This window comes from Myotis myotis, unplaced genomic scaffold (assembly GCF_014108235.1).
Source record: "Myotis myotis isolate mMyoMyo1 unplaced genomic scaffold, mMyoMyo1.p scaffold_m19_p_15, whole genome shotgun sequence".
NCBI lineage: Eukaryota > Metazoa > Chordata > Mammalia > Chiroptera > Vespertilionidae > Myotis > Myotis myotis.
This window is the reverse complement of record NW_023416319.1, coordinates 18,234,146-18,243,053: the sequence shown is the minus strand read 5'-3', so window position 1 is coordinate 18,243,053 and position 8,908 is coordinate 18,234,146.

Below are 8,908 nucleotides of genomic sequence, written 5' to 3'. Positions count from 1 at the left end.
CAATTCCATTTACGAGGGCTCCACCCTCACAACCTGTTCACTTCCCCAAAGCCGCCCCTCCAAATACCATCACAGTGGGGATTAGGGCTTCAACATATATGCTTCAGGGAGGCACATTCGGTTTATAGGCGATGGAAAGTAGAAAAATGAATAAATAGGAAAAAAAAGAGAACGGTACCAATTCCAGAGACATGGTAAGGAAAATAAGTAAAATGTCATCTTTGTTATGGTCTATATAATAACGGACACTTGGAGTGAGCAATGAATCAACAGCATCTACAGCTGACCCCTGAACAACATGGGTTTGAGTTGCATGGGTCCACTTGCACATGGATTTTTTTTTTCAATAAACACTCTAACTGTATTTTCTTTATGATTTTCTTTTTTTAAAAAAAATATTTTTTATTGAATTTAGAGAGGAAAGGAGAGGGAGAGATATAGAAACATCAATGATGAGAGAGTCATTGATCGGCTGCCTCCTGCACTTCCCCTACGAGGGATTGAGCCTGCAATCTTGGCATGAGCCCTTGACCCGAATCGAACCAGGAACCTTCAGTCCGCAGGCTGATGCTCTATCCCAGGGGTCCTCAAACTATGGCCCGTGGGCCACATGCAAATACAAATATTGTATTTGTTCCCGTTTTGTATTTTTACTTCAAAATAAGATATGTGCAGTGTGCATAGGAATTTGTTCATAGTTTTTTTTTAAACTATAGTCCGGCCCTCCAACGGTCTGAGGGACAGTGAACTGGCCCACTGTTTAAAGTTTGAGGACCCCTGCTCTATCCACTGAGCCAAACCAGCTAGGGCCCTTAAGATGTTCTTTTTTTTTTTTTTTTTTTTAAATATATTTTATTGATTTTTTTACAGAGAGGAAGGGAGAGAGATAGAGAGATAGAAACATAGATGAGAGAGAATCATCGATCAGCTGCCTCCTGCACATCTCCTACTGGGGATGTGCCCGCAACCCAGGTACATGCCCTTGACCGGAATCGAACCTGGGACCTCTCAGTCCGCAGGCTGACGCTCTATCCACTGAGCCAAACCGGTTTCGGCTAAGATGTTCTTAATAACATTTTCTTTTCTCTACCTTACCTTATTGTAGTAATATGTAATACATATTAACATACAAATATGTTACTCAACTGTTATCCGTAAACTTTTGGGAGGAGTCAAAAATTATATGCAGAATTTTGACTTGCAGGGTTGCTCAAGGGCCAACTGTAGAATCTAAATGCTTATTCAAAGACCAGAGACCAGGAGAAAGCTGATGGGCTGGGGCAGCTTGTTGAGATTTTCCTGGAGGGCTGTGGTCAAGGTTTAAAATCTAGCTAGCTTAGCTCACTGCTGCTGAAGACATAATTCAATGTCTTTTATGATGCACTCGTGTATATATCAGGCCCTGTGCTCTCTCCACTACAGAAACTTAAAGTCAACTCAGAGACAGAAACATGTTGATTCCCATAGAGTGGGTGAACTAACTCACCCAATAATTGCCACTATACTAGGTGCATAAACTCGTTTTGCTGAATCCACTGAGGAGCGAGCACTGCAAGGATGGGTTAACAGGTTCAGAGATGTTTGGTAACTGCTCATTGCTCACATTAAGTCCTGACATGGACACTCTAACCTAACTTCTATGTCCTTTTCCCCCACTAGTCACTTAGCCTGCATTTCACATTCATCCTTTTGTTCTTTCATGCAACACAAAGGAATCACTCATATGGGCCAGGTATTATGTTAGGTATGAGCAATACTACTACCCCAGGGAAGACCATGGTCACAGTCCTGCCCCCTGGAGAGCTTCATTATTTGTGGGAAAGACATTAAGCAGGTAACGTAAGGCGTGTGAAATGTTACGAAGGAGGACATGTGGGGTACTGACCTGGCAAGCATGCAGGGTGACCTGTCTGAAGAAGTGGACACACCATTAGGAGTTAGCAAAGGAAAGTTGGAGCTTTGGGGAAGAAAAAGTGAGCTGGGCAGATGGAACAATATATGCAGAGATGGAGAGAAGGTACAATCAAGGATCTGGGCAAGCAGGTCAGTGGGGGCCAAAATAAAAACAACCCAAAAACAAAAAGCCTTGTATACACACATCTGAGACTTAATCCTGAAGCAATTAGAAGTCAGTCAACATCTGATCACAACATTCCTTCCCCACAGCAAAAAGGAAAGTCTGACTTCAATTTAAGACCTACCAAACACCTAGAGGATAATTGGTTCCAATTAAACTTCCCTGGTCTGCAGTAGCAGATGTAGGATACTATGGGGTTGGATCCTACAGGAAACTGAGTAAAGTGCTGCTGTCCTCAAAACTCCCAATTACCAAGCCCTGCTGTCCCAACATTACTATGAAATTGTCCCCAGAAGGGAATGTCGAGAGCATGGGAAGAGCAGGTCCAACCTGGCTCCTGGGCTAACATCATCATTGCGAGTGATAATGTATACAACTTGTCCTCCCTCTGCTTCAAGGTGTCTCCTCCCTTCCCCCAGCTCTCAGGCAGCCTCTGCAGGGCACACTCCATCCTTCCCCTTCCCCCCTCTGTAGCTGGCTGCATCCCACAATGAATCAGAACATCCTTACTAGGTGTACCGGTTAATAATGCGCATTTTTTCAATAGATGGAGTTACACATAGGCTGATATATATGCGATTTGATATGTATGCTATTTTGTTGTATTGACAGCAAGCTTCAAAACTTCATGTGTCAAATTTTCTGAAGGTGTTAACATCATATTTTTATGCTTAAAAATGTTGAATTTTATGTCAAAAAATAAGAGCATTTGCGGGAAGTTTTAATTCATTACTTTATTTTGAAGGAAAGTCCTGCTGAAAGTTATCATATACTTCAGGAAGCGTATGGTGTACATGCTCCATCTCAATATACTTGTGAACGCTGGTTTAAACGCTTTAAAAGTGATGATTTCAATGTGAAAGACAAAGAACGTCCAGGTCAACCGAAAAAGTTTGAAGACCAACAATTACAAGCATTATTGGGTGAAGGTGCGTGTCAAACTCAAAAACAACTGGCAGAAAGATTAAACGTTGCTCAGCAAACAATTTCCGATCGTTTACAAGCAATGGGAAAGATTTTAAAGGAAGAAAAGGGGTGCCACGTCAACTGAACAAATGACAAATGGAAAACTGAAAAGTCCTCAGTAAAATGTTGCTTCAACAGCAGGAAAGAAAGTCTTTTTTGCATCGAATTGTGACTGGCGATGAAAAGTGGATTTAATTTGAGAATCCCACACACACAAAATCATGGGTTGATCCAGGTCCACCATCAACATCCACTGCAAGGCCAAAGAAGACAACGCTCTGCGTTGGGTGAGATCAGGAAGGTGTGGTGTATTATGAGCTTTTAAAACCAGGTGAAACCGTAAATACAGTGGGGCCTTGACTTATGAGTTTAATTTGTTCCGTGACGGAGCTCATAACTCAAATTACTCATATGTCAAATCACTGTGAGGTTCCTTGCGCCAACTAGCGGTGGGGTATCTGAAGCTGGCTCGTAACCCGAATTTTTTTGACCTTGCAACTCAAAGCAAAAAATCGGCCTAGAGACAGCTCGTATCTCAAAAAAACCCGTTAGTCAGGACACTTGTAAGTCAAGGCCCCACTGTACTGATCATTACCGACAACAAATAATCAATTTGAACCATGCTGTGATCGTAAAACAACCAGAATGGGCCAGAAGACACTGCAAAGTAATTTTGCTTCATGGTAACACACCATCACACACTTCAAAACCAGTTAAAGACATGCTAAAAGATCTTGCCTGGGAAGTATTAACCCACATGCTGTATTCACCAGACCTTGCTCCTTCAGATTACATTCCAATCGATGGCACACGCACTTTCTGAGCAGCACTTCAAAACGTATGAAGAAGTGGAAAATTGGGTCTCTGAATGGTCTGCCTCAAAACAAGAAAAGTTCTATTGGGACGGTGTCCACAAATTACCTAAAGATGGGGGAAATGTGTAGCTAGCCGTCTTGTCCTAGGCTTTTGTTTGCTGGAAGCTTTTTGATGACTGCTTCAATTTCTTCCATGAGATTTTTAGATTCTTTTTGATTGAGTTTTGGAATGTTGTATTTTTCTAGGAATTTGTCCATTTCCTCCAGGTTGTCTAGTTTGTTGGAGTGGAGTTGTCCATAGTATTTTTTAACAATCATTTGTATTTCTGTGGGGTCTGTTGTTATTTAGCCTCTATCATTTCTGATTTCGTTTATTTGGGTCCTCTCTCTTTACTTCTTGGTGAGCCTGGTTAGAGGTTCATCAATCTTGTTTATCCTTTCAAAGAACCAGCTCTTGGTTTCATTGATTTTATGTATTGTTTTTTTGGTCTCTATGTCATTTATTTCTGCTCTAAACTTTAGTATCTCCTTCCTTCTGCTCACTCTGGGCTTTTCTTGTTGCTTTCTTTCTAATTCTTTGAGATGTAGAGTTAGATGATTTACTACCATTTTTTCTTGTTTTTTGAGATAGGCCTGTAGAGCTATAAACTTCCCTCTGAGGACTGCTTCCATTGTGTCCCATATGTTTTGGATTGTTGTGTTTTCATTGTCATTAGTTTCCAGGATGTTTTTAATTTCTTTTTTGATCTCATTGGTAACCCAATCAATATTTAATAACATGCTATTCAGCTTCCAAGTGTTTGAGTATTTTGGGTTGTTTTTATTGTAGTTTATTTCTAATATTATGCCCTTGTGGTCTGAGAAGATGCTTGGTATGATTTCAATCTTCTTGAAATTGGGGAGACTTTGTATGTGACCCAATAAGTGGTCTATTTTTGAAAATGTCCCATGAGCACTTGAGAAGAATGTATATTCCGTGGCTTTGGGGTGAAATGATCTGAAGATGTCAATTAACTCCATCTGATCTAGTGAGTCATTTAGGATTGCTGTTTCTTTGCTGATTTTTTTATCTAGAGGATTTATCCAGTGGTGTCAGTGGTGTATTAAAGTCCCCTACTATGATTGTATTGTTGTGGATCTCTCCTTTGATATCTTCCAGGAGTTTTTTTTTATGTATTTGGGTGTTCCTGCATTGGGTGCATATATGTTTATCAGGGTTATATCTTCTTGTTGTATTGATCCCTTTAGTATTATGAAGTGGCCTTCCTTATCTCTTGTTATGGCCTTCACTTTGAGGTCTATTTTGTCAGATATAAATATTGCTACCCCAGCTTTCTTTTCATTTCCATTTGCCTGAAAGATATTTTTCCATCCCTTCACTCTCAGTCTGTGTGAGTCCCTTCTTCTGAGGTGGGTCTCTTGTAGACAGCAAATATATGAGTCATTTTTTTATCCATTCAGCCACTTGATGTCTTTTGATTGGAGCATTTAGTCCATTTACATTTAATGTTATTATTGAAAGGTACTTGTTTGTAGCCATTTCTATTTTTTGTGCCTGTTTTCTTTCTTAGCTTTTTCTTTTTTCTTTTTACACCAGTCCCTTTAGCATTTCTTGTATTGCTGGCTTTGTGGTGATTAACTCCCTTAGCCTTTTTTTGTCTGTGAAGCTTCTTATTTCCCTTTCAATTTTTAATGATAGCCTTGCTGGATAGAGTATTCTTGGATTCAGTCCTTTGCTTTGCATCACCTTGTAAATTTCCATCCATTCTTTTCTGGCCTGATGTGTTTCTGTTGAGAAATCATTTGATAATCTAATGGGAGATCCCTTGTATGTAACTTTCCATCTCTCTCTTGCAGCCTTTAAGATTCTCTCTTTGTCCTGAACATTTGCCATGGTAATTATGATGTGTCTTGGTGTGGGTCTTTTTGGGTTCACCTTGTTTGGGACTCTCTGTGCTTGTGTGACTTTTTTCTTCCCCACCTCAGGGAAGTTTTCTGATATTATTTCTTCTAATAGGTTTTCTAACCCTTGCTCCTCTTTCTGTTGCTCTATTATTCGTATGTTGTTTCGTTTCATGTTGTCCCATAGCTCCCTGAGGCTCTCCTCCTGTCCTTTAATTTTTTTCTCCAATTGCAGTTCAGTTTGTGTGTGTTTTGTTTCCCTGTCTTCTAATTCACTAATTTGGTCCTCTGCTTCTCCTAGTCTACTGTTGAAACTTTCTTTCTTTTTTTTTTTTTCTGTTCATCAGATTATTTATTCACTTGATTCTTAGATTCACTTGTTGATAGATGCATATTTGTTGTTCATAATTTGTATCTTTACCTTTTTCTTCCTCTTCTTAAAGGATACCTTTCAGCATTTCATATAATCCTGGTTTGGTGGTGGTGAACTCCTTTAGCTTTTCCTTATCTGTGAAGCTCTTTATCTGACCTTCAATTCTGAATGATAGCTTTGCTGGATAAAGTAATCTTGGTTGTAGGTTCTTGGTATTCATCACTTTGAATATTTCTTGCCACTCCCTTCTGGCCTGCAAAGTTTCTGTTGAGAAATCAGCTGACAGTCGTATGGGTATTCCCTTGTAGGTAACTGAGTTTCTTTCTCTTGCTGTTTTTAAGATTCTCTCTTTATCTTTTGCTCTTGGCATTTTAATTATGATGTGTCTTGGTGTGGTCCTCTTTGGATTCCTTTTGTTTGGGGTTCTCCGTGCTTCTTGGACCTGTAAGTCCATTTCTTTCACCAGGTAGGGGAAGTTTTCTGTCATTATTTCTTCAAATAGGTTTTCAATATCTTGCTCTCTCTCATCTTCTGGCACCCCTATAATTCTGATGTTGGTACGCTTGAAGCTGTCCCAGAGGCTCTTTACACTATTCTCGCATTTTTGGATTCTTTTTTCATTTTGCTTTTCCGGTTGGGTGTTTTTGGCTTCCTCACATTTCAAATCATTGACTTGGTTCTTGCGCTCCTCTGGTCTGCTGTCGGGAGTCTGTATAATATTCGTTATTTCAGTCAGTGTACGCTTAATTTCTAGTTGGTTCCCCAATATAACATCGAGGGTCTCATTAGTTTTCTTGTAATCTCATTAAGTTTATCGGCGGCTTCTAAACAGTTCTTGAGAGACCTTAAAAGTGTGGTTCTGAACTCTATATCTTCCATTGACAATTTTGTCCTGTTTCTTTGTCTCCGCATTTTGTTATGCTTCCTTGGTGCACCCCCTCTACTGTTGAAACTTTCAATGGTGTTTTTTATTGCAGCTATATCACTCTTCATTTCTTCTTGGTTCTTACATAAGTTATTGATTTTTTCATCGTTTTCTTTTTGATTCTTACATAAGTTGTTGATTTTTTCCTCCATCCGGTTTATGCATTCTAGGACCATAAATCTGAATTCTTTTTCTGTCATGCTGCATGCCTCTGTATCACTTAGCTGCTTTTCTGGTGAGTCGTCCTTTTCTTTCCTTTGGTGGTTTCTTTGTCTACCCATGTTTGATTTCACCAACATATCTAGATGTTGAGTCATTCAGTGGCTGCTCCCTGGGTTGCAGTGGCTACTCGGGCTGCGGTTGCTCCTCGGGCAGTTGTGGTAGCAGCTGCTCCTCAGTTGGCAGCAGCTCCTCTGGTGCGTGATGTTCACAGCTGTGGTGGCTCCTCTGGCTGGTGGGGGAAGGCTTCACACACAGCTGCTGTTCCCTACACAGAGGGTGTGGTGATCAAGAGACTGCTATTCCTTGGGTGGGGGCGGGCTACACACCGAAACATACTCTTATGTGTTAGAAACTAACAGGGAAGATACATAGGAAAGAGGAGCCTGAGCAAGCTTCTTGGACTTGGTCTATAAGAGCCCTGAGAACTGGAAATTTATGGAGGGTTTTCATCCCAAATGACCATAAATATGAAGCTGAATGCAAGTTCACCAAAAATTCAGAGCTAGAACTGACCAAAAGTTATATATTATAACTTTTTGTACTGGATGATGTTAAGTAAGGTCTTTGAGACTTAATATTTGACATCACTAAAATCAAAGATATTTTGTTCTAAACCTGTCTTGCTGTGATTGCAAATTTGTAGAAATACTTACTATTTACCACCTAGGACCTATGCATAACTTTCAATTCATCTCACCCATCTTTCTATTCCATTTCAACTTCAGCCCCAATCTAGCCTGAGTTTCCCACTCCCCTAGGAAGCTCTATATTGCATTGTTCACACCCCATAAGTAGACTGATTCCCTCTAGTTATGGTCATGCCTGGTGCTGGGCTCTTCCCTTTCCCTCACTGGACTGTCTCACTTCCATACTGATGTTCCAGATGGCCTTAAGCTGGGATGCTGTCTTGAACCTGAACTTTGACTGCTGTGTGCCCTGAGGCAGGGTTTCAAAGATGCCCATTAGCCATAGACTACTTACTCCTTATTATGCTTCTATATATCAGGACAATAGTGCTAATTATTAATGATTTTGTGCTTATGCATATGTACTTTTTGAAAAGACAACTTTATTGATATATGATTTACATCCTATAAAATTCACCTGTTTAAGGATACAGTTCCGTAGTTTTTAGAATATGCAGAGTTGTGCAATCCTCACGACAGCTTAATTTTAGAATACTTTCATCACCCCCAAGAAAATCCTGTGCTCATTTGTAGTCACTTTCTAGCCCTAAGCAACCATTAATCCACTTTCTGTCTCTGTGGATTTGCCTAATCTGAATATTTCATATAAAGGAATCATACGATATGTGGTCTTTTCTATCTGACTTCTTCCACCGTTTATAGAATATATATGCTTCCCTGTTGAGGCTGAATAATATTCCATTGTACATATATGTATGGTCACATTTTGTTACCCATTCATCTGTCACTGGATATTTGGGTTGTTTCTACCATTCGGCTCTTGTGAATTATGCTCGTAGGAACATGGGTGTCAAATGTCAGGTCAAGTCCCTGCTTTCAGTTCTTTGGGGTATTTACCCAGAAGCTCAGCTCTACTTTTAAAGCTCCCTTCCCCCCAGGGTCCCTGGAGGTGGGGCTGCCTGCTGGTATTTGAACCATCCT